The sequence below is a fragment of the Ovis canadensis genome, chromosome 17 (genome assembly GCF_042477335.2).
Source record: "Ovis canadensis isolate MfBH-ARS-UI-01 breed Bighorn chromosome 17, ARS-UI_OviCan_v2, whole genome shotgun sequence".
Lineage (NCBI taxonomy): Eukaryota > Metazoa > Chordata > Mammalia > Artiodactyla > Bovidae > Ovis > Ovis canadensis.
Genome location: NC_091261.1, coordinates 1362934 through 1390527, shown reverse-complemented (window position 1 = coordinate 1390527; position 27594 = coordinate 1362934).

The window sequence follows — 27594 nt, the reverse complement described above, 5'->3', positions numbered from 1 at the left end:
CCTCGAGTCTTTCCCACGAGGCTTTCCCACGAGGCTTTCCCACAGGGCTGTCCCACGTGCACACGTGGTGGGAGTCGATCCTCGGCTTGAACGTCAAGGCAGTGCAGGGAATACAGGTTCCTCTGGAATGGACTGACACATCTGGGGGACTCTTGGAATGGTGGCACGACCCTGGAGTTCCTCTCGCCTTTCCTGTGGAGAGCGCCTCCTCTTGAGATGCGACGGGAACGCCGGGAATTCTTTCCCTACGAAACAGGGAAAGGATCCCTCATCTCGAGCTAGGAGGCGGAAACGGGGCTCCCCTGGATGTGTGCGGGACCCCACGTGCTTCCTCTCGAGTGGAGACGGGTATGTCGCGGAACTGCTTCAGTTGCAGCAAGGGTGTGAAGGACCCTTTGGAAGTTCCAGTGGTTAGACGTGATTAGCCTCGAGAAGCCTCAGCGGAAATGGGCCTCATCTCGCCTGGAGGGCAAAACCTCCTGGAATTTCTCGAGTTGCGGCAGGTGCTCTCGACTTACGACGGGGACCTCAGGGACCCGCTCTGGTGGCCTCAGGAAAGGCCAGTCCCCATGCGAGTTCCTCGGGGGCCTCTCGGCATTCCTCTCCCGTCGATGCCGGGGCCTAAGACCTTGTGTGGAGTCGGGGCCGGAACCTGAGGTTTCCTCTCCAGAGCTGACATGGATCTTGGGGTACTTCTGGAGTCTCCCCAGGGGAGTCAGTCCTCGTCTCGAATGCGGGCATGCACTTGCGCTTTCCTCCAGAGCGGTAGCAGCAGTGTCACGCAGTCCGCCGCGTGGATCAAAGGATCTATGGTTTTCCCTCGAGTCTTTCCCACGAGGCTTTCCCACGAGGCTTTCCCACAGGGCTGTCCCACGTGCACACGTGGTGGGAGTCGATCCTCGGCTTGAACGTCAAGGCAGTGCAGGGAAAACAGGTTCCTCTGGAATGGACTGACACATCTGGGGGACTCTTGGAATGGTGGTACGACCCTGGAGTTCCTCTCGCCTTTCCTGTGGAGAGCGCCTCCTCTTGAGATGCGACGGGAACGCCGGGAATTCTTTCCCTACGAAACAGGGAAAGGATCCCTCATCTCGAGCTAGGAGGCGGAAACGGGGCTCCGCTGGATGTGTGCAGGACCCCACGGGCTTCCTCTCGAGTGGAGACGGGTATGTCGGGGAACTTCTTGAGTTGCAGCAAGGGTGTGAAGGACCCTTTGGAAGTTCCAGTGGTTAGACGTGATTAGCCTCGAGAAGCCTCAGCGGAAATCGGCCTCATCTCGCCTGGAGGGCAAAACCTCCTGGATTTTCTCGAGTTGCGGCAGGTGCTCTCGACTTACGACGGGGACCTCAGGGACCCGCTCTGGTGGCCTCAGGAAAGGCCAGTCCCCATGCGAGTTCCTCGGGGGCCTCTGGGGATTCCTCTCCCGTCGATGCCGGGGCCTAAGACCTTGTGTGGAGTCGGGGCCGGAACTTGAGGATTCCTCTCCAGTGCTGACATGGATCTTGGGGTACTTCTGGAGTCTCCCCAGGGGAGTCAGTCCTCGTCTCGAATGCGGGCATGCACTTGCGCTTTCCTCCAAAGCGGTAGCAGCAGTGTCACCTAGTCCGCCGCGTGGATCAAAGGATCTATGGTTTTCCCTCGAGTCTTTCCCACGAGGCTTTCCCACGAGGCTTTCCCACAGGGCTGTCCCACGTGCACACGTGTTGGGAGTCGATCCTCGGCTTGAACGTCAAGGCAGTGCAGGGAAAACAGGTTCCTCTGGAATGGACTGACACATCTGGGGGTCTCTTGGAATGGTGGCACGACTCTGGAGTTCCTCTCGCCTTTCCTGCGGAGAGTGCCTCCTCTTGAGATGCGACGGGAACGCCGGGAAGTCTTTCCCTACGAAACAGGGAAAGGATCCCTCATCTCGAGCTAGGAGGCGGAAACAGGGCTGCCCTGGATGTGTGCGGGACCCCACGTGCTTCCTCTCGAGTGGAGACCGGTATGTCGCGGAACTGCTTCCGTTGCAGCAAGGGTGTGAAGGACTCTTTGGAAGTTCCAGTGGTTAGATGTGATTAGCCTCGAGAAGCCTCAGCGGAAATGGGCCTCATCTCGCCTGGAGGGCAAAACCTCCTGGATTTTCTCGAGTTGCGGCAGGTGCTCTCGACTTACGACGGGGACCTCAGGGACCCGCTCTGGTGGCCTCAGGAAAGGCCAGTCCCCATGCGAGTTCCTCGGGGGCCTCTCGGCATTCCTCTCCCGTCGAAGCCGGGGCCTAAGACCTTGTGTGGAGTCGGGGCCGGAACCTGAGGATTCCTCTCCAGTGCTGACATGGATCTTGGGGTACTTCTGGAGTCTCCCCAGGGGAGTCAGTCCTCGTCTCGAATGCGGGCATGCACTTGCGCTTTCCTCCAGAGCGGTAGCAGCAGTGTCACGCAGTCCACCGCGTGGATCAAAGGATCTATGGTTTTCCCTCGAGTCTTTCCCACGAGGCTTTCCCACGAGGCTTTCCCACAGGGCTGTCCCACGTGCACACGTGGTGGGAGTCGATCCTCGGCTTGAACGTCAAGGCAGTGCAGGGAATACAGGTTCCTCTGGAATGGACTGACACATCTGGGGGACTCTTGGAATGGTGGCACGACCCTGGAGTTCCTCTCGCCTTTCCTGTGGAGAGCGCCTCCTCTTGAGATGCGACGGGAACGCCGGGAATTCTTTCCCTACGAAACAGGGAAAGGATCCCTCATCTCGAGCTAGGAGGCGGAAACGGGGCTCCCCTGGATGTGTGCGGGACCCCACGTGCTTCCTCTCGAGTGGAGACGGGTATGTCGCGGAACTGCTTCAGTTGCAGCAAGGGTGTGAAGGACCCTTTGGAAGTTCCAGTGGTTAGACGTGATTAGCCTCGAGAAGCCTCAGCGGAAATGGGCCTCATCCCGCCTGGAGGGCAAAACCTCCTGGATTTTCTCGAGTTGCGGCAGGTGCTCTCGACTTACGACGGGGACCTCAGGGACCCGCTCTGGTGGCCTCAGGAAAGGCCAGTCCCCATGCGAGTTCCTCGGGGGCCTCTCGGCATTCCTCTCCCTTCGATGCCGGGGCCTAAGACCTTGTGTGGAGTCGGGGCCGGAACCTGAGGATTCCTCTCCAGTGCTGACATGGATCTTGGGGTACTTCTGGAGTCTCCCCAGGGGAGTCAGTCCTCGTCTCGAATGCGGGCATGCACTTGCGCTTTCCTCCAGAGCGGTAGCAGCAGTGTCACGCAGTCCTCCGCGTGGATCAAAGGATCTATGGTTTTCCCTCGAGTCTTTCCCACGAGGCTTTCCCACGAGGCTTTCCCACAGGGCTGTCCCACGTGCACACGTGGTGGGAGTCGATCCTCGGCTTGAACGTCAAGGCAGTGCAGGGAATACAGGTTCCTCTGGAATGGACTGACACATCTGGGGGACTCTTGGAATGGTGGCACGACCCTGGAGTTCCTCTCGCCTTTCCTGTGGAGAGCGCCTCCTCTTGAGATGCGACGGGAACGCCGGGAATTCTTTCCCTACGAAACAGGGAAAGGATCCCTCATCTCGAGCTAGGAGGCGGAAACGGGGCTCCCCTGGATGTGTGCGGGACCCCACGTGCTTCCTCTCGAGTGGAGACGGGTATCTCGGGGAACTTCTTGAGTTGCAGCAAGGGTGTGAAGGACCCTTTGGAAGTTCCAGTGGTTAGACGTGATTAGCCTCGAGAAGCCTCAGCGGAAATGGGCCTCATCTCGCCTGGAGGGCAAAACCTCCTGGATTTTCTCGAGTTGCGGCAGGTGCTCTCGACTTACGACGGGGACCTCAGGGACCCGCTCTGGTGGCCTCAGGAAAGGCCAGTCCCCATGCGAGTTCCTCGGGGGCCTCTCGGCATTCCTCTCCCGTCGATGCCGGGGCCTAAGACCTTGTGTGGAGTCGGGGCCGGAACCTGAGGATTCCTCTCCAGTGCTGACATGGATCTTGGGGTACTTCTGGAGTCTCCCCAGGGGAGTCAGTCCTCGTCTCGAATGCGGGCATGCACTTGCGCTTTCCTCCAGAGCGGTAGCAGCAGTGTCACGCAGTCCGCCGCGTGGATCAAAGGATCTATGGTTTTCCCTCGAGTCTTTCCCACGAGGCTTTCCCACGAGGCTTTCCCACAGGGCTGTCCGACGTGCACACGTTTTGGGAGTCGATCCTCGGCTTGAACGTCAAGGCAGTGCAGGGAAAACAGGTTCCTCTGGAATGGACTGACACATCTGGGGGACTCTTGGAATGGTGGCACGACCCTGGAGTTCCTCTCGCCTTTCCTGTGGAGAGCGCCTCCTCTTGAGATGCGACGGGAACGCCGGGAATTCTTTCCCTACGAAACAGGGAAAGGATCCCTCATCTCGAGCTAGGAGGCGGAAACGGGGCTCCCCTGGATGTGTGCGGGACCCCACGTGCTTCCTCTCGAGTGGAGACGGGTATGTCGGGGAACTTCTTGAGTTGCAGCAAGGGTGTGAAGGACCCTTTGGAAGTTCCAGTGGTTAGACGTGATTAGCCTCGAGAAGCCTCAGCGGAAATGGGCCTCATCTCGCCTGGAGGGCAAAACCTCCTGGAATTTCTCGAGTTGCGGCAGGTGCTCTCGACTTATGACGGGGACCTCAGGGTCCCGCTCTGGTGGCCTCAGGAAAGGCCAGTCCCCATGCGAGTTCCTCGGGGGCCTCTCGGCATTCCTCTCCCGTCGATGCCGGGGCCTAAGACCTTGTGTGGAGTCGGGGCCGGAACCTGAGGATTCCTCTCCAGAGATGAAATGGATCTTGGGTTACTTCTGGAGTCTCCCCAGGGGAGTCAGTCTTCGTCTCGAATGCGGGCATGCACTTGCACTTTCCTCCAGAGCGGTAGCAGCAGTGTCACGCAGTCCGCCGCGTGGATCAAAGGATCTATGGTTTTCCCTCGAGTCTTTCCCACGAGGCTTTCCCACGAGGCTTTCCCACAGGGCTGTCCCACGTGCACACGTGGTGGGAGTCGATCCTCGGCTTGAACGTCAAGGCAGTGCAGGGAAAACAGGTTCCTCTGGAATGGACTGACACATCTGGGGGTCTCTTGGAATGGTGCCACGACCCTGGAGTTCCTCTCGCCTTTCCTGTGGAGAGCGCCACCTCTTGAGATGCGACGGGAACGCCGGGAATTCTTTCCCTACGAAACAGGGAAAGGATCCCTCATCTCGAGCTAGGAGGTGGAAACGGGGCTCCCCTGGATGTGTGCGGGACCCCACGTGCTTCCTCTCGAGTGGAGACGGGTATGTCGGGGAACTTCTTGAGTTGCAGCAAGGGTGTGAAGGACCCTTTGGAAGTTCCAGTGGTTAGACGTGATTAGCCTCGAGAAGCCTCAGCGGAAATGGGCCTCATCTCGCCTGGAGGGCAAAACCTCCTGGAATTTCTCGAGTTGCGGCAGGTGCTCTCGACTTACGACGGGGACCTCAGGGACCCGCTCTGGTGGCCTCAGGAAAGGCCAGTCCCCATGCGAGTTCCTCGGGGGCCTCTCGGGATTCCTCTCCCTTCGATGCCGGGGCCAAAGACCTTGTGTGGAGTCGGGGCCGGAACCTGAGGATTCCTCTCCAGTGCTGACCTGGATCTTGGGGTACTTCTGGAGTCTCCCCAGTGGAGTCAGTCTTCGTCTCGAATGCGGGCATGCACTTGCGCTTTCCTCCAGAGCGGTAGCAGCAGTGTCACGCAGTCCGCCGCGTGGATCAAAGGATCTATGTTTTTCCCTCGAGTCTTTCCCACGAGGCTTTCCCACGAGGCTTTCCCACAGGGATGTCCAACGTGCACACGTGGTGGGAGTCGATCCTCGGCTTGAACGTCAAGGCAGTGCAGGGAAAACAGGTTCCTCTGGAATGGACTGACACATCTGGGGGACTCTTGGAATGGTGGCACGACCCTGGAGTTCCTCTCGCCTTTCCTGTGGAGAGCGCCTCCTCTTGAGATGCGACGGGAACGCCGGGAATTCTTTCCCTACGAAACAGGGAAAGGATCCCTCATCTCGAGCTAGGAGGCGGAAACGGGGCTCCGCTGGATGTGTGCGGGACCCCACGTGCTTCCTCTCGAGTGGAGACGGGTATGTCGGGGAACTTCTTTAGTTGCAGCAAGGGTGTGAAGGACCGTTTGGAAGTTCCAGTGGTTAGACGTGATTAGCCTCAAGAAGCCTCAGCGGAAATGGGCCTCATCTCGCCTGGAGGGCAAAACCTCCTGGATTTTCTCGAGTTGCGGCAGGTGCTCTCGACTTATGACGGGGACCTCAGGGACCCGCTCTGGTGGCCTCAGGAAAGGCCAGTCCCCATGCGAGTTCCTCGGGGGCCTCTGGGGATTCCTCTCCCGTCGATGCCGGGGCCTAAGACCTTGTGTGGAGTCGGGGCCGGAACCTGAGGATTCCTCTCCATTGCTGACATGGATCTTGGGGTACTTCTGGAGTCTCCCCAGGGGAGTCAGTCCTCGTCTCGAATGCGGGCATGCACTTGCGCTTTCCTCCAGAGCGGTAGCAGCAGTGTCACGCAGTCCGCCGCGTGGATCAAAGGATCTATGGTTTTCCCTCGAGTCTTTCCCACGAGGCTTTCCCACGAGGCTTTCCCACAGGGCTGTCCAACGTGCACACGTGGTGGGAGTCGATCCTCGGCTTGAACGTCAAGGCAGTGCAGGGAAAACAGGTTCCTCTGGAATGGACTGACACATCTGGGGGTCTCTTGGAATGGTGCCACGACCCTGGAGTTCCTCTCGCCTTTCCTGTGGAGAGCGCCACCTCTTGAGATGCGACGGGAACGCCGGGAATTCTTTCCCTACGAAACAGGGAAAGGATCCCTCATCTCGAGCTAGGAGGCGGAAACGGGGCTGCCCTGGATGTGTGCGGGACCCCACGTGCTTCCTCTCGAGTGGAGACGGGTATGTCGCGGAACTGCTTCAGTTGCAGCAAGGGTGTGAAGGACCCTTTGGAAGTTCCAGTTGTTAGACGAGATTAGCCTCGAGAAGCCTCAGCGGAAATGGGCCTCATCTCGCCTGGAGGGCAAAACCTCCTGGATTTTCTCGAGTTGCGGCAGGTGCTCTCGACTTACGACGGGGACCTCAGGGACCCGCTCTGGTGGCCTCAGGAAAGGCCAGTCCCCATGCGAGTTCCTCGGGGGCCTCTCGGCATTCCTCTCCCGTCGATGCCGGGGCCTAAGACCTTGTGTGGAGTCGGGGCCGGAACCTGAGGATTCCTCTCCAGTGCTGACATGGATCTTGGGGTACTTCTGGAGTCTCCCCAGGGGAGTCAGTCCTCGTCTCGAATGCGGGCATGCACTTGCGCTTTCCTCCAGAGCGGTAGCAGCAGTGTCACGCAGTCCGCCGCGTGGATCAAAGGATCTATGCTTTTCCCTCGAGTCTTTCCCACGAGGCTTTCCCACGAGGCTTTCCCACAGGGCTGTCCCACGTGCACACGTGGTGGGAGTCGATCCTCGGGTTGAACGTCAAGGCAGTGCAGGGAAAATAGGTTCCTCTGGAATGGACTGACACATCTGGGGGTCTCTTGGAATGGTGGCACGACCCTGGAGTTCCTCTCGCCTTTCCTGTGGAAAGCGCCTCCTCTTGAGATGCGACGGGAACGCCGGGAATTCTTTCCCTACGAAACAGGGAAAGGATCCCTCATCTCGAGCTAGGAGGCGGAAACGGGGCTGCCCTGGATGTGTGCGGGACCCCACGTGCTTCCTCTCGAGTGGAGACGGGTATGTCGCGGAACTGCTTCAGTTGCAGCAAGGGTGTGAAGGACCCTTTGGAAGTTCCAGTGGTTAGACGTGATTAGCCTCGAGAAGCCTCAGCGGAAATGGGCCTCATCTCGCCTGGAGGGCAAAACCTCCTGGATTTTCTCGAGTTGCGGCAGGTGCTCTCGACTTACGACGGGGACCTCAGGGACCCGCTCTGGTGGCCTCAGGAAAGGCCAGTCCCCATGCGAGTTCCTCGGGGGCCTCTCGGCATTCCTCTCCCGTCGATGCCGGGGCCTAAGACCTTGTGTGGAGTCGGGGCCGGAACCTGAGGATTCCTCTCCAGAGCTGACATGGATCTTGGGGTACTTCTGGAGTCTCCCCAGGGGAGTCAGTCCTCGTCTCGAATGCGGGCATGCACTTGCGCTTTCCTCCAGAGCGGTAGCAGCAGTGTCACGCAGTCCGCCGCGTGGATCAAAGGATCTATGGTTTTCCCTCGAGTCTTTCCCACGAGGCTTTCCCACGAGGCTTTCCCACAGGGCTGTCCCACGTGCACACGTGGTGGGAGTCGATCCACGGCTTGAACGTCAAGGCAGTTCAGGGAAAACAGGTTCCTCTGGAATGGACTGACACATTTGGGGGTCTCTTGGAATGGTGCCACGACCCTGGAGTTCCTCTCGCCTTTCCTGTGGAGAGCGCCACCTCTTGAGATGCGACGGGAACGCCGGGAATTCTTTCCCTACGAAACAGGGAAAGGATCCCTCATCTCGAGCTAGTAGGCGGAAACGGGGCTCCCCTGGATGTGTACGGGACCCCACGTGCTTCCTCTCGAGTGGAGACGGGTATGTCGGGGAACTTCTTGAGTTGCAGCAAGGGTGTGAAGGACCCTTTGGAAGTTCCAGTGGTTAGACGTGATTAGCCTCGAGAAGCCTCAGCGGAAATGGGCCTCATCTCGCCTGGAGGGCAAAACCTCCTGGATTTTCTGGAGTTGCGGCAGGTGCTCTCGACTTATGACGGGGACCTCAGGGACCCGCTCTGGTGGCCTCAGGAAAGGCCAGTCCCCATGCGAGTTCCTCGGGGGCCTCTCGGGATTCCTCTCCCGTCGATGCCGGGGCCTAAGACCTTGTGTGGAGTCGGGGCCGGAACCTGAGGATTCCTCTCCAGTGCTGACCTGGATCTTGGGGTACTTCTGGAGTCTCCCCAGGGGAGTCAGTCCTCGTCTCGAATGCGGGCATGCACTTGCGCTTTCCTCCAGAGCGGTAGGAGCAGTGTCACGCAGTCCGCCGCGTGGATCAAAGGATCTATGTTTTTCCCTCGAGTCTTTCCCACGAGGCTTTCCCACGAGGCTTTCCCACAGGGCTGTCCCACGTGCACACGTGGTGGGAGTCGATCCACGGCTTGAACGTCAAGGCAGTTCAGGGAAAACAGGTTCCTCTGGAATGGACTGACACATTTGGGGGTCTCTTGGAATGGTGCCACGACCCTGGAGTTCCTCTCGCCTTTCCTGTGGAGAGCGCCACCTCTTGAGATGCGACGGGAACGCCGGGAATTCTTTCCCTACGAAACAGGGAAAGGATCCCTCATCTCGAGCTAGTAGGCGGAAACGGGGCTCCCCTGGATGTGTACGGGACCCCACGTGCTTCCTCTCGAGTGGAGACGGGTATGTCGGGGAACTTCTTGAGTTGCAGCAAGGGTGTGAAGGACCCTTTGGAAGTTCCAGTGGTTAGACGTGATTAGCCTCGAGAAGCCTCAGCGGAAATGGGCCTCATCTCGCCTGGAGGGCAAAACCTCCTGGATTTTCTGGAGTTGCGGCAGGTGCTCTCGACTTATGACGGGGACCTCAGGGACCCGCTCTGGTGGCCTCAGGAAAGGCCAGTCCCCATGCGAGTTCCTCGGGGGCCTCTCGGGATTCCTCTCCCGTCGATGCCGGGGCCTAAGACCTTGTGTGGAGTCGGGGCCGGAACCTGAGGATTCCTCTCCAGTGCTGACCTGGATCTTGGGGTACTTCTGGAGTCTCCCCAGGGGAGTCAGTCCTCGTCTCGAATGCGGGCATGCACTTGCGCTTTCCTCCAGAGCGGTAGGAGCAGTGTCACGCAGTCCGCCGCGTGGATCAAAGGATCTATGTTTTTCCCTCGAGTCTTTCCCACGAGGCTTTCCCACGAGGCTTTCCCACAGGGCTGTCCCACGTGCACACGTGGTGGGAGTCGATCCTCGGGTTGAACGTCAAGGCAGTGCAGGGAAAACAGGTTCCTCTGGAATGGACTGACACATCTGGGGGACTCTTGGAATGGTGGCACGACCCTGGAGTTCCTCTCGCCTTTCCTGTGGAGAGCGCCTCCTCTTGAGATGCGACGGGAACGCCGGGAATTCTTTCCCTACGAAACAGGGAAAGGATCCCTCATCTCGAGCTAGGAAGCGGAAACGGGGCTCCGCTGGATGTGTGCGGGACCCCACGTGCTTCCTCTTGAGTGGAGACGGGTATGTCGGGGAACTTCTTGAGTTGCAGCAAGTGTGTGAAGGACCCTTTGGAAGTTCCAGTGGTTAGACGTGATTAGCCTCGAGAAGCCTCAGCGGAAATGGGCCTCATCTCGCCTGGAGGGCAAAACCTCCTGGATTTTCTCGAGTTGCGGCAGGTGCTCTCGACTTATGACGGGGACCTCAGGGACCCGCTCTGGTGGCCTCAGGAAAGGCCAGTCCCCATGCGAGTTCCTCGGGGGCCTCTCGGGATTCCTCTCCCGTCGATGCCGGGGCCTAAGACCTTGTGTGGAGTCGGGGCCGGAACCTGAGGATTCCTCTCCAGTGCTGACACGGATCTTGGGGTACTTCTGGAGTCTCCCCAGGGGAGTCAGTCCTCGTCTCGAATGCGGGCATGCACTTGCGCTTTCCTCCAGAGCGGTAGGAGCAGTGTCACGCAGTCCGCCGCGTGGATCAAAGGATCTATGGTTTTCCCTCGAGTCTTTCCCACGAGGCTTTCCCACGAGGCTTTCCCACAGGGCTGTCCCACGTGAACACGTGGTGGGAGTCGATCCTCGGGTTGAACGTCAAGGCAGTGCAGGGAAAACAGGTTCCTCTGGAATGGACTGACACATCTGGGGGTCTCTTGGAATGGTGCCACGACACTGGAGTTCCTCTCGCCTTTCCTGTGGAGAGCGCCACCTCTTGAGATGCGACGGGAACGCCGGGAATTCTTTCCCTACGAAACAGGGAAAGGATCCCTCATCTCGAGCTAGGAGGCGGAAACGGGGCTCCCCTGGATGTGTGCGGGACCCCACGTGCTTCCTCTCGAGTGGAGACGGGTATGTCGCGGAACTGCTTCAGTTGCAGCAAGGGTGTGAAGGACCCTTTGGAAGTTCCAGTGGTTAGACGTGATTAGCCTCGAGAAGCCTCAGCGGAAATGGGCCTCATCTCGCCTGGAGGGCAAAACCTCCTGGAATTTCTCGAGTTGCGGCAGGTGCTCTCGACTTACGACGGGGACCTCAGGGACCCGCTCTGGTGGCCTCAGGAAAGGCCAGTCCCCATGCGAGTTCCTCGGGGGCCTCTCGGGATTCCTCTCCCTTCGATGCCGGGGCCAAAGACCTTGTGTGGAGTCGGGGCCGGAACCTGAGGATTCCTCTCCAGTGCTGACATGGATCTTGGGGTACTTCTGGAGTCTCCCCAGTGGAGTCAGTCTTCGTCTCGAATGCGGGCATGCACTTGCGCTTTCCTCCAGAGCGGTAGCAGCAGTGTCACGCAGTCCGCCGCGTGGATCAAAGGATCTATGGTTTTCCCTCGAGTCTTTCCCACGAGGCTTTCCCACGAGGCTTTCCCACAGGGCTGTCCCACGTGCACACGTGGTGGGAGTCGATCCTCGGCTTGAACGTCAAGGCAGTGCAGGGAAAACAGGTTCCTCTGGAATGGACTGACACATCTGGGGGTCTCTTGGAATGGTGCCACGACCCTGGAGTTCCTCTCGCCTTTCCTGTGGAGAGCGCCACCTCTTGAGATGCGACGGGAACGCCGGGAATTCTTTCCCTACGAAACAGGGATAGGATCCCTAATCTCGAGCTAGGAGGCGGAAACGGGGCTCCCCTGGATGTGTGCGGGACCCCACGTGCTTCCTCTGGAGTGGAGACGGGTATGTCGCGAAACTGCTTCAGTTGCAGCAAGGGTGTGAAGGACCCTTTGGAAGTTCCAGTGGTTAGACGTGATTAGCCTCGAGAAGCCTCAGCGGAAATGGGCCTCATCTCGCCTGGAGGGCAAAACCTCCTGGATTTTCTCGAGTTGCGGCAGGTGCTCTCGACTTACGACGGGGACCTCAGGGACCCGCTCTGGTGGCCTCAGGAAAGGCCAGTCCCCATGCGAGTTCCTCGGGGGCCTTTCGGGATTCCTCTCCCGTCGATGCCGGGGCCTAAGACCTTGTGTGGAGTCGGGGCCGGAACCTGAGGATTCCTCTCCAGTGCTGACATGGATCTTGGGGTACTTCTGGAGTCTCCCCAGGGGAGTCAGTCCTCGTCTCGAATGCGGGCATGCACTTGCGCTTTCCTCCAGAGCGGTAGCAGCAGTGTCACGCAGTCCGCCGCGTGGATCAAAGGATCTATGTTTTTCCCTCGAGTCTTTCCCACGAGGCTTTCCCACAGGGCTGTCCCACGTGCACACGTGGTGGGAGTCGATCCTCGGCTTGAACGTCAAGGCAGTGCAGGGAAAACAGGTTCCTCTGGAATGGACTGACACATCTGGGGGACTCTTGGAATGGTGGCACGACCCTGGAGTTCCTCTCGCCTTTCCTGTGGAGAGCGCCTCCTCTTGAGATGCGACGGGAACGCCGGGAATTCTTTCCCTACGAAACAGGGAAAGGATCCCTCATCTCGAGCTAGGAGGCGGAAACGGGGCTCCGCTGGATGTGTGCGGGACCCCACGTGCTTCCTCTCGAGTGGAGACGGGTATGTCGGGGAACTTCTTGAGTTGCAGCAAGGGTGTGAAGGACCCTTTGGAAGTTCCAGTGGTTAGACGTGATTAGCCTCGAGAAGCCTCAGCGGAAATGGGCCTCATCTCGCCTGGAGGGCAAAACCTCCTGGATTTTCTCGAGTTGCGGCAGGTGCTCTCGACTTATGACGGGGACCTCAGGGACCCGCTCTGGTGGCCTCAGGAAAGGCCAGTCCCCATGCGAGTTCCTCGGGGGCCTCTGGGGATTCCTCTCCCGTCGATGCCGGGGCCTAAGACCTTGTGTGGAGTCGGGGCCGGAACCTGAGGATTCCTCTCCATTGCTGACATGGATCTTGGGGTACTTCTGGAGTCTCCCCAGGGGAGTCAGTCCTCGTCTCGAATGCGGGCATGCACTTGCGCTTTCCTCCAGAGCGGTAGCAGCAGTGTCACGCAGTCCGCCGCGTGGATCAAAGGATCTATGGTTTTCCCTCGAGTCTTTCCCACGAGTCTTTCCCACGAGGCTTTCCCACAGGGCTGTCCAACGTGCACACGTGGTGGGAGTCGAGCCTCGGGTTGAACGTCAAGGCAGTGCAGGGAAAACAGGTTCCTCTGGAATGGACTGACACATCTGGGGGTCTCTTGGAATGGTGCCACGACCCTGGAGTTCCTCTCGCCTTTCCTGTGGAGAGCGCCACCTCTTGAGATGCGACGGGAACGCCGGGAATTCTTTCCCTACGAAACAGGGAAAGGATCCCTCATCTCGAGCTAGGAGGCGGAAACGGGGCTGCCCTGGATGTGTGCGGGACCCCACGTGCTTCCTCTCGAGTGGAGACGGGTATGTCGCGGAACTGCTTCAGTTGCAGCAAGGGTGTGAAGGACCCTTTGGAAGTTCCAGTTGTTAGACGAGATTAGCCTCGAGAAGCCTCAGCGGAAATGGGCCTCATCTCGCCTGGAGGGCAAAACCTCCTGGATTTTCTCGAGTTGCGGCAGGTGCTCTCGACTTACGACGGGGACCTCAGGGACCCGCTCTGGTGGCCTCAGGAAAGGCCAGTCCCCATGCGAGTTCCTCGGGGGCCTCTCGGCATTCCTCTCCCGTCGATGCCGGGGCCTAAGACCTTGTGTGGAGTCGGGGCCGGAACCTGAGGATTCCTCTCCAGTGCTGACATGGATCTTGGGGTACTTCTGGAGTCTCCCCAGGGGAGTCAGTCCTCGTCTCGAATGCGGGCATGCACTTGCGCTTTCCTCCAGAGCGGTAGCAGCAGTGTCACGCAGTCCGCCGCGTGGATCAAAGGATCTATGGTTTTCCCTCGAGTCTTTCCCACGAGGCTTTCCCACGAGGCTTTCCCACAGGGCTGTCCCACGTGCACACGTGGTGGGAGTCGATCCTCGGGTTGAACGTCAAGGCAGTGCAGGGAAAATAGGTTCCTCTGGAATGGACTGACACATCTGGGGGTCTCTTGGAATGGTGGCACGACCCTGGAGTTCCTCTCGCCTTTCCTGTGGAAAGCGCCTCCTCTTGAGATGCGACGGGAACGCCGGGAATTCTTTCCCTACGAAACAGGGAAAGGATCCCTCATCTCGAGCTAGGAGGCGGAAACGGGGCTGCCCTGGATGTGTGCGGGACCCCACGTGCTTCCTCTCGAGTGGAGACGGGTATGTCGCGGAACTGCTTCAGTTGCAGCAAGGGTGTGAAGGACCCTTTGGAAGTTCCAGTGGTTAGACGTGATTAGCCTCGAGAAGCCTCAGCGGAAATGGGCCTCATCTCGCCTGGAGGGCAAAACCTCCTGGATTTTCTCGAGTTGCGGCAGGTGCTCTCGACTTACGACGGGGACCTCAGGGACCCGCTCTGGTGGCCTCAGGAAAGGCCAGTCCCCATGCGAGTTCCTCGGGGGCCTCTCGGCATTCCTCTCCCGTCGATGCCGGGGCCTAAGACCTTGTGTGGAGTCGGGGCCGGAACCTGAGGATTCCTCTCCAGAGCTGACATGGATCTTGGGGTACTTCTGGAGTCTCCCCAGGGGAGTCAGTCCTCGTCTCGAATGCGGGCATGCACTTGCGCTTTCCTCCAGAGCGGTAGCAGCAGTGTCACGCAGTCCGCCGCGTGGATCAAAGGATCTATGGTTTTCCCTCGAGTCTTTCCCACGAGGCTTTCCCACGAGGCTTTCCCACAGGGCTGTCCCACGTGCACACGTGGTGGGAGTCGATCCACGGCTTGAACGTCAAGGCAGTTCAGGGAAAACAGGTTCCTCTGGAATGGACTGACACATTTGGGGGTCTCTTGGAATGGTGCCACGACCCTGGAGTTCCTCTCGCCTTTCCTGTGGAGAGCGCCACCTCTTGAGATGCGACGGGAACGCCGGGAATTCTTTCCCTACGAAACAGGGAAAGGATCCCTCATCTCGAGCTAGTAGGCGGAAACGGGGCTCCCCTGGATGTGTACGGGACCCCACGTGCTTCCTCTCGAGTGGAGACGGGTATGTCGGGGAACTTCTTGAGTTGCAGCAAGGGTGTGAAGGACCCTTTGGAAGTTCCAGTGGTTAGACGTGATTAGCCTCGAGAAGCCTCAGCGGAAATGGGCCTCATCTCGCCTGGAGGGCAAAACCTCCTGGATTTTCTGGAGTTGCGGCAGGTGCTCTCGACTTATGACGGGGACCTCAGGGACCCGCTCTGGTGGCCTCAGGAAAGGCCAGTCCCCATGCGAGTTCCTCGGGGGCCTCTCGGGATTCCTCTCCCGTCGATGCCGGGGCCTAAGACCTTGTGTGGAGTCGGGGCCGGAACCTGAGGATTCCTCTCCAGTGCTGACCTGGATCTTGGGGTACTTCTGGAGTCTCCCCAGGGGAGTCAGTCCTCGTCTCGAATGCGGGCATGCACTTGCGCTTTCCTCCAGAGCGGTAGGAGCAGTGTCACGCAGTCCGCCGCGTGGATCAAAGGATCTATGTTTTTCCCTCGAGTCTTTCCCACGAGGCTTTCCCACGAGGCTTTCCCACAGGGCTGTCCCACGTGCACACGTGGTGGGAGTCGATCCTCGGGTTGAACGTCAAGGCAGTGCAGGGAAAACAGGTTCCTCTGGAATGGACTGACACATCTGGGGGACTCTTGGAATGGTGGCACGACCCTGGAGTTCCTCTCGCCTTTCCTGTGGAGAGCGCCTCCTCTTGAGATGCGACGGGAACGCCGGGAATTCTTTCCCTAAGAAACAGGGAAAGGATCCCTCATCTCGAGCTAGGAAGCGGAAACGGGGCTCCGCTGGATGTGTGCGGGACCCCACGTGCTTCCTCTTGAGTGGAGACGGGTATGTCGGGGAACTTCTTGAGTTGCAGCAAGTGTGTGAAGGACCCTTTGGAAGTTCCAGTGGTTAGACGTGATTAGCCTCGAGAAGCCTCAGCGGAAATGGGCCTCATCTCGCCTGGAGGGCAAAACCTCCTGGATTTTCTCGAGTTGCGGCAGGTGCTCTCGACTTATGACGGGGACCTCAGGGACCCGCTCTGGTGGCCTCAGGAAAGGCCAGTCCCCATGCGAGTTCCTCGGGGGCCTCTCGGGATTCCTCTCCCGTCGATGCCGGGGCCTAAGACCTTGTGTGGAGTCGGGGCCGGAACCTGAGGATTCCTCTCCAGTGCTGACACGGATCTTGGGGTACTTCTGGAGTCTCCCCAGGGGAGTCAGTCCTCGTCTCGAATGCGGGCATGCACTTGCGCTTTCCTCCAGAGCGGTAGGAGCAGTGTCACGCAGTCCGCCGCGTGGATCAAAGGATCTATGGTTTTCCCTCGAGTCTTTCCCACGAGGCTTTCCCACGAGGCTTTCCCACAGGGCTGTCCCACGTGAACACGTGGTGGGAGTCGATCCTCGGGTTGAACGTCAAGGCAGTGCAGGGAAAACAGGTTCCTCTGGAATGGACTGACACATCTGGGGGTCTCTTGGAATGGTGCCACGACACTGGAGTTCCTCTCGCCGTTCCTGTGGAGAGCGCCACCTCTTGAGATGCGACGGGAACGCCGGGAATTCTTTCCCTACGAAACAGGGAAAGGATCCCTCATCTCGAGCTAGGAGGCGGAAACGGGGCTCCCCTGGATGTGTGCGGGACCCCACGTGCTTCCTCTCGAGTGGAGACGGGTATGTCGCGGAACTGCTTCAGTTGCAGCAAGGGTGTGAAGGACCCTTTGGAAGTTCCAGTGGTTAGACGTGATTAGCCTCGAGAAGCCTCAGCGGAAATGGGCCTCATCTCGCCTGGAGGGCAAAACCTCCTGGAATTTCTCGAGTTGCGGCAGGTGCTCTCGACTTACGACGGGGACCTCAGGGACCCGCTCTGGTGGCCTCAGGAAAGGCCAGTCCCCATGCGAGTTCCTCGGGGGCCTCTCGGGATTCCTCTCCCTTCGATGCCGGGGCCAAAGACCTTGTGTGGAGTCGGGGCCGGAACCTGAGGATTCCTCTCCAGTGCTGACATGGATCTTGGGGTACTTCTGGAGTCTCCCCAGTGGAGTCAGTCTTCGTCTCGAATGCGGGCATGCACTTGCGCTTTCCTCCAGAGCGGTAGCAGCAGTGTCACGCAGTCCGCCGCGTGGATCAAAGGATCTATGGTTTTCCCTCGAGTCTTTCCCACGAGGCTTTCCCACGAGGCTTTCCCACAGGGCTCTCCCACGTGCACACGTGGTGGGAGTCGATCCTCGGCTTGAACGTCAAGGCAGTGCAGGGAAAACAGGTTCCTCTGGAATGGACTGACACATCTGGGGGTCTCTTGGAATGGTGCCACGACCCTGGAGTTCCTCTCGCCTTTCCTGTGGAGAGCGCCACCTCTTGAGATGCGACGGGAACGCCGGGAATTCTTTCCCTACGAAACAGGGAAAGGATTCCTCATCTCGAGCTAGTAGGCGGAAACGGGGCTCCCCTCGATGTGTGCGGGACCCCACGTGCTTCCTCTCGAGTGGAGACGGGTATGTCGCCGAATTGCTTCAGTTGCAGCAAGGGTGTGAAGGACCCTTTGGAAGTTCCAGTGGTTAGACGTGATTAGCCTCGAGAAGCCTCAGCGGAAATGGGCCTCATCTCGCCTGGAGGGCAAAACCTCCTGGATTTTCTCGAGTTGCGGCAGGTGCTCTCGACTTACGACGGGGACCTCAGGGACCCGCTCTGGTGGCCTCAGGAAAGGCCAGTCCCCATGCGAGTTCCTCGGGGGCCTCTCGGGATTGCTCTCCCGTCGATGCCGGGGCCTAAGACCTTGTGTGGAGTCGGGGCCGGAACCTGAGGATTCCTCTCCAGTGCTGACATGGATCTTGGGGTACTTCTGGAGTCTCCCCAGGGGAGTCAGTCCTCGTCTCGAATGCGGGCATGCACTTGCGCTTTCCTCCAGAGCGGTAGCAGCAGTGTCACGCAGTCCGCCGCGTGGATCAAAGGATCTATGTTTTTCCCTCGAGTCTTTCCCACGAGGCTTTCCCACAGGGCTGTCCCACGTGCACACGTGGTGGGAGTCGATCCTCGGCTTGAACGTCAAGGCAGTGCAGGGAAAACAGGTTCCTCTGGAATGGACTGACACATCTGGGGGACTCTTGGAATGGTGGCACGACCCTGGAGTTCCTCTCGCCTTTCCTGTGGAGAGCGCCTCCTCTTGAGATGCGACGGGAACGCCGGGAATTCTTTCCCTACGAAACAGGGAAAGGATCCCTCATCTCGAGCTAGGAGGCGGAAACGGGGCTCCGCTGGATGTGTGCGGGACCCCACGTGCTTCCTCTCGAGTGGAGACGGGTATGTCGGGGAACTTCTTGAGTTGCAGCAAGGGTGTGAAGGACCCTTTGGAAGTTCCAGTGGTTAGACGTGATTAGCCTCGAGAAGCCTCAGCGGAAATGGGCCTCATCTCGCCTGGAGGGCAAAACCTCCTGGATTTTCTCGAGTTGCGGCAGGTGCTCTCGACTTATGACGGGGACCTCAGGGACCCGCTCTGGTGGCCTCAGGAAAGGCCAGTCCCCATGCGAGTTCCTCGGGGGCCTCTGGGGATTCCTCTCCCGTCGATGCCGGGGCCTAAGACCTTGTGTGGAGTCGGGGCCGGAACCTGAGGATTCCTCTCCAGTGCTGACCTGGATCTTGGGGTACTTCTGGAGTCTCCCCAGGGGAGTCAGTCCTCGTCTCGAATGCGGGCATGCACTTGCGCCTTCCTCCAGAGCGGTAGGAGCAGTGTCACGCAGTCAGCCGCGTGGATCAAAGGATCTATGTTTTTCCCTCGAGTCTTTCCCACGAGGCTTTCCCACGAGGCTTTCCCACAGGGCTGTCCCACGTGCACACGTGGTGGGAGTCGATCCTCGGCTTGAACGTCAAGGCAGTGCAGGGAAAACAGGTTCCTCTGGAATGGACTGACACATCTGGGGGACTCTTGGAATGGTGGCACGACCCTGGAGTTCCTCTCGCCTTTCCTGTGGAGAGCGCCTCCTCTTGAGATGCGACGGGAACGCCGGGAATTCTTTCCCTACGAAACAGGGAAAGGATCCCTCATCTCGAGCTAGGAAGCGGAAACGGGGCTCTGCTGGATGTGTGCGGGACCCCACGTGCTTCCTCTCGAGTGGAGACGGGTATGTCGGGGATCTTCTTGAGTTGCAGCAAGGGTGTGAAGGACCCTTTGGAAGTTCCAGTGGTTAGACGTGGTTAGCCTCGAGAAGCCTCAGCGGAAATGGGCCTCATCTCGCCTGGAGGGCAAAACCTCCTGGATTTTCTCGAGTTGCGGCAGGTGCTCTCGACTTATGACGGGGACCTCAGGGACCCGCTCTGGTGGCCTCAGGAAAGGCCAGTCCCCATGCGAGTTCCTCGGGGGCCTCTCGGGATTCCTCTCCCGTCGATGCCGGGGCCTAAGACCTTGTGTGGAGTCGGGGCCGGAACCTGAGGATTCCTCTCCAGTGCTGACATGGATCTTGGGGTACTTCTGGAGTCTCCCCAGGGGAGTCAGTCCTCGTCTCGAATGCGGGCATGCACTTGCGCTTTCCTCCAGAGCGGTAGGAGCAGTGTCACGCAGTCCGCCGCGTGGATCAAAGGATCTATGGTTTTCCCTCGAGTCTTTCCCACGAGGCTTTCCCACGAGGCTTTCCCACAGGGCTGTCCCACGTGCACACGTGGTGGGAGTCGATCCTCGGGTTGAACGTCAAGGCAGTGCAGGGAAAACAGGTTCCTCTGGAATGGACTGACACATCTGGGGGTCTCTTGGAATGGTGCCACGACACTGGAGTTCCTCTCGCCTTTCCTGTGGAGAGCGCCACCTCTTGAGATGCGACGGGAACGCCGGGAATTCTTTCCCTACGAAACAGGGAAAGGATCCCTCATCTCGAGCTAGGAGGCGGAAACGGGGCTCCCCTGGATGTGTGCGGGACCCCACGTGCTTCCTCTCGAGTGGAGACGGGTATGTCGCGGAACTGCTTCAGTTGCAGCAAGGGTGTGAAGGACCCTTTGGAAGTTCCAGTGGTTAGACCTGATTAGCCTCGAGAAGCCTCAGCGGAAATGGGCCTCATCTCGCCTGGAGGGCAAAACCTCCTGGAATTTCTCGAGTTGAGGAAGGTGCTCTCGACTTACGACGGGGACCTCAGGGACCCGCTCTGGTGGCCTCAGGAAAGGCCAGTCCCCATGCGAGTTTCTCGGGGGCCTCACGGGATTCCTCTCCCTTCGATGCCGGGGCCAAAGACCTTGTGTGGAGTCGGGGCCGGAACCTGAGGATTCCTCTCCAGTGCTGACATGGATCTTGGGGTACTTCTGGAGTCTCCCCAGTGGAGTCAGTCTTCGTCTCGAATGCGGGCATGCACTTGCGCTTTCCTCCAGAGCGGTAGGAGCAGTGTCACGCAGTCCGCCGCGTGGATCAAAGGATCTATGGTTTTCCCTCGAGTCTTTCCCACGAGGCTTTCCCACGAGGCTTTCCCACAGGGCTGTCCCACGTGCACACGTGGTGGGAGTCGATCCTCGGCTTGAACGTCAAGGCAGTGCAGGGAAAACAGGTTCCTCTGGAATGGACTGACACATCTGGGGGTCTCTTGGAATGGTGCCACGACCCTGGAGTTCCTCTCGCCTTTCCTGTGGAGAGCGCCACCTCTTGAGATGCGACGGGAACGCCGGGAATTCTTTCCCTACGAAACAGGGAAAGGATTCCTCATCTCGAGCTAGTAGGCGGAAACGGGGCTCCCCTCGATGTGTGCGGGACCCCACGTGCTTCCTCTCGAGTGGAGACGGTTATGTCGCCGAATTGCTTCAGTTGCAGCAAGGGTGTGAAGGACCCTTTGGAAGTTCCAGTGGTTAGACGTGATTAGCCTCGAGAAGCCTCAGCGGAAATGGGCCTCATCTCGCCTGGAGGGCAAAACCTCCTGGATTTTCTCGAGTTGCGGCAGGTGCTCTCGACTTACGACGGGGACCTCAGGGACCCGCTCTGGTGGCCTCAGGAAAGGCCAGTCCCCATGCGAGTTCCTCGGGGGCCTCTCGGGATTGCTCTCCCGTCGATGCCGGGGCCTAAGACCTTGTGTGGAGTCGGGGCTGGAACCTGAGGATTCCTCTCCAGTGCTGACATGGATCTTGGGGTACTTCTGGAGTCTCCCCAGGGGAGTCAGTCCTCGTCTCGAATGCGGGCATGCACTTGCGCTTTCCTCCAGAGCGGTAGCAGCAGTGTCACGCAGTCCGCCGCGTGGATCAAAGGATCTATGGTTTTCCCTCGAGTCTTTCCCACGAGGCTTTCCCACGAGGCTTTCCCACAGGGCTGTCCCACGTGCACACGTGGTGGGAGTCGATCCTCGGCTTGAACGTCAAGGCAGTGCAGGGAAAACAGGTTCCTCTGGAATGGACTGACACATCTGGGGGACTCTTGGAATGGTGGCACGACCCTGGAGTTCCTCTCGCCTTTCCTGTGGAGAGCGCCTCCTCTTGAGATGCGACGGGAACGCCGGGAATTCTTTCCCTACGAAACAGGGAAAGGATCCCTCATCTCGAGCTAGGAGGCGGAAACGGGGCTGCCCTGGATGTGTGCGGGACCCCACGTGCTTCCTCTCGAGTAGAGACGGGTATGTCGCGGAACTGCTTCAGTTGCAGCAAGGGTGTGAAGGACCCTTTGGAAGTTCCAGTGGTTAGACGTGATTAGCCTCGAGAAGCCTCAGCGGAAATGGGCCTCATCTTGCCTGGAGGGCAAAACCTCCTGGATTTTCTCGAGTTGCGGCAGGTGCTCTCGACTTACGACGGGGACCTCAGGGACCCGCTCTGGTGGCCTCAGGAAAGGCCAGTCCCCATGAGAGTTCCTCGGGGGCCTTTCGGAATTCCTCTCCCGTCTGATGCCGGGGCCTAAGACCTTGTGTGGACTCGGGGCCGGAACCTGAGGATTCCTCTCCAGAGCTGACATGGATCTTGGGGTACTTCTGGAGTCTCCCCAGGGGAGTCAGTCCTCGTCTCGAATGCGGGCATGCACTTGCGCTTTCCTCCAGAGCGGTAGCAGCAGTGTCACGCAGTCCGCCGCGTGGATCAAAGGATCTATGGTTTTCCCTCGAGTCTTTCCCACGAGGCTTTCCCACGAGGCTTTCCCACAGGGCTGTCCCACGTGCACACGTGGTGGGAGTCGATCCTCGGCTTGAACGTCAAGGCAGTTCAGGGAAAACAGGTTCCTCTGGAATGGACTGACACATTTGGGGGTCTCTTGGAATGGTGGCACGACCCTGGAGTTCCTCTCGCCTTTCCTGTGGAGAGCGCCACCTCTTGAGATGCGACGGGAACGCCGGGAATTCTTTCCCTACGAAACAGGGAAAGGATCCCTCATCTCGAGCTAGTAGGCGGAAACGGGGCTCCCCTGGATGTGTGCGGGACCCCACGTGCTTCCTCTCGAGTGGAGACGGGTATGTCGCGGAATTGCTTCAGTTACAGCAAGGGTGTGAAGGACCCTTTGGAAGTTCCAGTGGTTAGACGTGATTAGCCTCGAGAAGCCTCAGCGGAAATGGGCCTCATCTCGCCTGGAGGGCAAAACCTCCTGGATTTTCTCGAGTTGCGGCAGGTGCTCTCGACTTACGACGGGGACCTCAGGGACCCGCTCTGGTGGCCTCAGGAAAGGCCAGTCCCCATGCGAGTTCCTCGGGGGCCTCTCGGGATTCCTCTCCCGTCGATGCCGGGGCCTAAGACCTTGTGTGGAGTCGGGGCCGGAACCTGAGGATTCCTGTCCAGTGCTGACCTGGATCTTGGGGTACTTCTGGAGTCTCCCCAGGGGAGTCAGTCCTCGTCTCCAATGCGGGCATGCACTTGCGCTTTCCTCCAGAGCGGTAGGAGCAGTGTCACGCAGTCCGCCGCGTGGATCAAAGGATCTATGGTTTTCCCTCGAGTCTTTCCCACGAGGCTTTCCCACGAGGCTTTCCCACAGGGCTGTCCCACGTGCACACGTGGTGGGAGTCGATCCTCGGCTTGAACGTCAAGGCAGTGCAGGGAAAACAGGTTCCTCTGGAATGGACTGACACATCTGGGGGACTCTTGGAATGGTGGCACGACCCTGGAGTTCCTCTCGCCTTTCCTGTGGAGAGCGCCTCCTCTTGAGATGCGACGGGAACGCCGGGAATTCTTTCCCTACGAAACAGGGAAAGGATCCCTCATCTCGAGCTAGGAAGCGGAAACGGGGCTCTGCTGGATGTGTGCTGGACCCCACGTGCTTCCTCTCGAGTGGAGACGGGTATGTCGGGGAACTTCTTGAGTTGCAGCAAGGGTGTGAAGGACCCTTTGGAAGTTCCAGTGGTTAGACGTGATTAGCCTCGAGAAGCCTCAGCGGAAATGGGCCTCATCTCGCCTGGAGGGCAAAACCTCCTGGATTTTCTCGAGTTGCGGCAGGTGCTCTCGACTTATGACGGGGACCTCAGGGACCCGCTCTGGTGGCCTCAGGAAAGGCCAGTCCCCATGCGAGTTCCTCGGGGGCCTCTCGGGATTCCTCTCCCGTCGATGCCGGGGCCTAAGACCTTGTGTGGAGTCGGGGCCGGAACCTGAGGATTCCTCTCCAGTGCTGACATGGATCTTGGGGTACTTCTGGAGTCTCCCCAGGGGAGTCAGTCCTCGTCTCGAATGCGGGCATGCACTTGCGCTTTCCTCCAGAGCGGTAGCAGCAGTGTCACGTAGTCCGCCGCGTGGATCAAAGGATCTATGGTTTTCCCTCGAGTCTTTCCCACGAGGCTTTCCCACGAGGCTTTCCCACAGGGCTGTCCCACGTGCACACGTGGTGGGAGTCGATCCTCGGCTTGAACGTCAAGGCAGTGCCGGGAAAACAGGTTCCTCTGGAATGGACTGACACATCTGGGGGACTCTTGGAATGGTGGCACGACCCTGGAGTTCCTCTCGCCTTTCCTGTGGAGAGCGCCTCCTCTTGAGATGCGACGGGAACGCCGGGAATTCTTTCCCTACGAAACAGGGAAAGGATCCCTCATCTCGAGCTAGGAGGCAGAAACGGGGCTCCCCTGGATGTGTGCGGGACCCCACGTGCTTCCTCTCGAGTGGAGACGGGTATGTCGGGGAACTTCTTGAGTTGCAGCAAGGTTGTGAAGCACCCTTTGGAAGTTCCAGTGGTTAGATGTGATTAGCCTCGAGAAGCCTCAGCAGAAATGGGCCTCATCTCGCCTGGAGGGCAAAACCTCCTGGATTTTCTCGAGTTGCGGCAGGTGCTCTCGACTTACGACGGGGACCTCAGGGACCCGCTCTGGTGGCCTCAGGAAAGGCCAGTCCCCATGCGAGTTCCTCGGGGGCCTCTCGGGATTCCTCTCCCGTCGATGCCGGGGCCTATTACCTTGTGTGGAGTCGGGGCCGGAACCTGAGGATTCCTCTCCAGTGCTGACATGGATCTTGGGGTACTTCTGGAGTCTCCCCAGGGGAGTCAGTCCTCGTCTCGAATGCGGGCATGCACTTGCGCTTTCCTCCAGAGCGGTAGCAGCAGTGTCACGTAGTCCGCCGCGTGGATCAAAGGATCTATGGTTTTCCCTCGAGTCTTTCCCACGAGGCTTTCCCACGAGGCTTTCCCACAGGGCTGTCCCACGTGCACACGTGGTGGGAGTCGATCCTCGGCTTGAACGTCAAGGCAGTGCCGGGAAAACAGGTTCCTCTGGAATGGACTGACACATCTGGGGGACTCTTGGAATGGTGGCACGACCCTGGAGTTCCTCTCGCCTTTCCTGTGGAGAGCGCCTCCTCTTGAGATGCGACGGGAACGCCGGGAATTCTTTCCCTACGAAACAGGGAAAGGATCCCTCATCTCGAGCTAGGAGGCAGAAACGGGGCTCCCCTGGATGTGTGCGGGACCCCACGTGCTTCCTCTCGAGTGGAGACGGGTATGTCGGGGAACTTCTTGAGTTGCAGCAAGGTTGTGAAGCACCCTTTGGAAGTTCCAGTGGTTAGATGTGATTAGCCTCGAGAAGCCTCAGCAGAAATGGGCCTCATCTCGCCTGGAGGGCAAAACCTCCTGGATTTTCTCGAGTTGCGGCAGGTGCTCTCGACTTACGACGGGGACCTCAGGGACCCGCTCTGGTGGCCTCAGGAAAGGCCAGTCCCCATGCGAGTTCCTCGGGGGCCTCTCGGGATTCCTCTCCCGTCGATGCCGGGGCCTATTACCTTGTGTGGAGTCGGGGCCGGAACCTGAGGATTCCTCTCCAGTGCTGACATGGATCTTGGGGTACTTCTGGAGTCTCCCCAGGGGAGTCAGTCCTCGTCTCGAATGCGGGCATGCACTTGCGCTTTCCTCCAGAGCGGTAGCAGCAGTGTCACGCAGTCCGCCGCGTGGATCAAAGGATCTATGGTTTTCCCTCGAGTCTTTCCCACGAGGCTTTCCCACGAGGCTTTCCCACAGGGCTGTCCCACGTGCACACGTGGTGGGAGTCGATCCTCCGCTTGAACGTCAAGGCAGTGCAGGGAAAACAGTTTCCTCTGGCATGGACTGACACATCTGGGCGTCTCTTGCAATGGTGCCACGACCCTGGAGTTCCTCTCGCCTTTCCTGTGAAGAGCGCCACCTCTTGAGTTGCGACGGGAATGCCGGGAATTCTTTCCCTACGAAACAGGGAAAGGATCCCTCATCTCGAGCTAGGAGGCGGAAACGGGGCTCCCCTGGATGTGTGCGGGACCCCACGTGCTTCCTCTCGAGTGGAGACGGGTATGTCGGGGAACTTCTTGAGTTGCAGCAAGGGTGTGAAGGACCCTTTGGAAGTTCCAGTGTTTAGACGTGATTAGCCTAGAGAAGCCTCAGCGGAAATGGGCCTCATCTCGCCTGGAGGTCAAAATCTCCTGGATTTTCTCGAGTTGCGGCAGGTGCTCTCGACTTATGACGGGGACCTCAGGGACCCGCTCTGGTGGCCTCAGGAAAGGCCAGTCCCCATGCGAGTTCCTCGGGGGCCTCTCGGGATTCCTCTCCCGTCGATGCCGGGGCCTAAGACCTTGTGTGGAGTCGGGGCCGGAACCTGAGGATTCCTCTCCAGTGCTGACATGGATCTTGGGGTACTTCTGGAGTCTCCCCAGGGGAGTCAGTCCTCGTCTCGAATGCGGGCATGCACTAGCGCTGTCCTACAGAGCGGTAGCAGCAGTGTCACGCAGTCCGCCGCGTGGATCAAAGGATCTATGGTTTTCCCTCGAGTCTGTCCAACGAGGCTTTCCCACGAGGCTTTCCCACAGGGCTGTCCCACGTGCACACGTGGTGGGAGTCGATCCTCGGCTTGAACGTCAAGGCAGTGAAGGGAAAACAGGTTCCTCTTGAATGGACTGACACATCTGGGGGACTCTTGGAATGGTGGCAAGACCCTGGAGTTCCTCTCGCCTCTCCTGTGGAGAGCGCCTCCTCTTGAGATGCGACGGGAACGCCGGGAATTCTTTCCCTACGAAACAGGGAAAGGATCCCTCATCTCGAGCTAGGAGGCGGAAACGGGGCTCCCCTGGATGTGTGCGGGACCCCACGTGCTTCCTCTCGAGTGGAGACGGGTATGTCGGGGAACTTCTTGAGTTGCAGCCAGGGTGTGAAGGACCCTTTGGAAGTTCCAGTGGTTAGATGTGATTAGCCTCGAGAAGCCTCAGCGGAAATGGGCCTCATCTCGCCTGGAGGGCAAAAGCTCCTGGATTTTTTCGAGTTGCGGCAGGTGCTCTCGACTTACGACGGGGACCTCAGGGACCCGCTCTGGTGGCCTCAGGAAAGGCCAGTCCCCATGCGAGTTCCTCGGGGGCCTCTCGGCATTCCTCTCCCGTCGATTCCGGGGCCTAAGACCTTGTGTGGAGTCGGGGCCGAAACCTGAGGATTCCTCTCCAGTGCTGACATGGATCTTGGGGTACTTCTGGAGTCTCCCCAGGGGAGTCAGTCCTCGTCTCGAATGCGGGCATGCACTTGCGCTTTCCTCCAGAGCGGTAGCAGCAGTGTCACGCAGTCCACCGCGTGGATCAAAGGATCTATGGTTTTCCCTCGAGTCTTTCCCACGAGGCTTTCCCACGAGGCTTTCCCACAGGGCTGTCCCACGTGCACACGTGGTGGGATTCGATCCTCGGCTTGAACGTCAAGGCAGTGCAGGGAAAACAGGTTCCTCTGGAATGGACTGACACATCTGGGGGACTCTTGGAATGGTGGCACGACCCTGGAGTTCCTCACGCCTTTCCTGTGGAGAGCGCTTCCTCTTGAGATGCGACGGGAACGCCGGGAATTCTTTCCCTATGAAACAGGGAAAGGATCCCTCATCTCTAGCTAGGAGGCGGAAACGGGGCTCCCCTGGATGTGTGCGGGACCCCACGTGCTTCCTCTCGAGTGGAGACGGGTATGTCGTGGAACTGCTTCAGTTGCAGCAAGGGTGTGAAGGACCCTTTGGAAGTTCCAGAGGTTAGACGTGATTAGCCTCGAGAAGCCTCAGCGGAAATGGGCCTCATCTCGCCTGAAGGGCAAAACCTCCTGGATTTTCTCGAGTTGCGGCAGGTGCTCTCGACTTACTACGGGGACCCCAGGGACCCGCTCTGGTGGCCCCAGGAAAGGCCAGTCCCCATGCGAGTTCCTCGGGGGCCTCTCGGGATTCCTCTCCCGTCGATGCCGGGGCCTAA